This window comes from Oryx dammah, unplaced genomic scaffold, assembly GCF_014754425.2.
Source record: "Oryx dammah isolate SB20612 unplaced genomic scaffold, SCBI_Odam_1.1 HiC_scaffold_23, whole genome shotgun sequence".
NCBI lineage: Eukaryota > Metazoa > Chordata > Mammalia > Artiodactyla > Bovidae > Oryx > Oryx dammah.
In genome coordinates this window covers 70,355,992-70,358,399 of record NW_024070207.1, presented here as the reverse complement: position 1 = coordinate 70,358,399, position 2,408 = coordinate 70,355,992, and positions in this window count along the sequence as shown.

Genomic DNA, 2,408 nt, shown 5'->3' with positions numbered 1-2,408 from the left:
GCGGGAGGTGTCTGTCCTGCTCAGCTACAAAATCATACTAAGTATCACTCGTTTTCAACCACAATGACAAAGAAAAGCTGGAACATTTCTGAATATGTAGAAATTAAACAACACACGCCTAAACAATAGATGAGCCAAAGAAGAAAACAAAAGTGAAATAAAAAAATATCTTGAGGGAATTCTCTGGTGGTCCAGTGGTTATGACTCCATACTTTCACTGCCAAAGCCCTGGGTTCAGTCCCTCTGGTCAGGAAGCTGGGATCCCATAAGCTATGCGGCCAAAAAAAAAGAAGAAATCTTGAAACATTCTATAGGTTGTCTTTTTGCTTTGTTGGTGGTTTCCTTTGCTGTGTAAAACCTTTTAAATTTAATTAGGTCCCATTTGTTTACTTTTATTTTTATTTCCTTTACTTGGGGAGATAGATGAAAAAATATTGCTATAATTTATGTCAAAGAGTGTTTTGCCTCTTCTAGAAGTCTTATGGCTTCTTGTATTACATTTGGGTCTTTAAATCATTTTGAGTTTATTTTTCTATATGGTGTCAGCAAGTGCTCTAATTTCATTCTCCTACGTATAATTGCCCACTTTTCACAGCATCACATATTGAAAAGACTGGCATATTCAAGGTATATTCCATGATATATTCATGACTCCTTTATCAAAGGTTAGTAATATAAGTGTTTGTGTTTATTTCTAGGCTCTGTTCCATTAATCTGTTTGTCTATTTTTGCACCAACATCATACTGTTTTGATTACCGTAGCCTTGTAATGTAGTCTGAAATAAATAAGTATTATTCCTCAGCTCTGTTTTTCTTTCTCAAGATTAATTTGGCTATTTGGGGTCTTTTCTGTTTCCATACAAATTTTTAAATCATTTGCTCTAGTTTTGTGAAAAATACCTTGATGTGTCAATAGGTATTGTATTGAATCTGTAGATTTCCCTGGGTAGAGTAGTTACTTTAACAATATTAATTTTTACAATCTAAGAACACAGTATATCTTTCAATCTGTTTGTATCATCTTTAATTTCTTTCATCAGTGTCTTATAGTTTTCCAAGTACAGGTTTATTCCTAGGTATATTCTTTTTGATGTAATAGTAAATGAGATTGTTTCATTAATTTAAATGAACAGAAAACCTACAGAATGGTAGAAAATATTTGCAAATGATATGTTGACCAATAGGGAGTTAATATCCAATGAATCAAAACAGCTTGTGCAATTCAACATAAAAAAAAAACCCTCAATTAAAAATGCACAGAAGACCTGAATTGACGTTTTTCCAAAGAACATGCAGAGGGCTAACAAGTACAAGAAAAGATGCTCAATATTGTTATTATCGAGGAAATATAAATCTAAAACAATCTTGAGAAAGCAGAACAGAACTGGAGGAGTTGCATTCCTTGTAGAGCATAGTACAAGGCTAAAGTAATCAAAACAGTATGGTAGCGGCACAAAAATAGACACATGGATCAATGGAACAGAATGGAGAACCCAGAAATAAACCCAAACACTTATGGTAAATTCATCTATGACAAAGGAGGCATGACTATACCAAGGAGAAAATATGGTTTCTTCAATAAGTGGTGCTGGGAAAGCTGGACAGCTATATGCTAAAGAATGAAGTTAGAGTATTTTCTGATAACATATACAAAAATAAACTCAAATTGGATTAAAGGTCTAAATGTAAGATTAGAAACCATAAAACTTCTAAAAAAAAATAGGCAGAATGCTCTTTGGCATAAGTCTCCGCAATTTTTTTGGGGGGGGGGTATGACTTCTAAGGCAATTGAAACAGAAGCAAAAATAAACAAATAGGATCTAATTAAACTTAAAAGCTTTCACACAGCGAAGTAAACTATCAACAAAACAAAAAGACAATCTACTGAATGATAGAAAATATTTGGAAATGATACAACTGATAAGAGGTTAATACATAAAATACATAAACAGCTTATAAAACAACATCAAAAAACAAACAATCCATAAAAAATGGGCAGAAGATCTTAATAGACATTTTCCCAGAGAATTACAGATTGCCAACAGGCACAAGGTGCTCAATATGGTTAATCATCAGAGAAATGCAAATCAAAACTACAATGAGGTATCATTTCAGACCTGTCAGAATGGCTTCATAAAAAAGACAAGTAACAACCAGTCCATCCTAAAGGAGGTCAGTCCTGGGTGTTCTTTGGAAGGACTGATGCTGAAGCTGAAACTCCAATACTTTGGCCACCTCATGCAAAGAGTTGACTCATTGGAAAAGACCCTGACCCTGGGAGGGATTGGGGACAGGAGGAGAAAGGGACGACAGAGGATGAGATGGCTGGATGGCATCACTGACTCGATGGACATGAGTTTGTGTGAACTCCGGGAGTTGGTGATGGACAGGGAGGCCTGGTGTGCTGC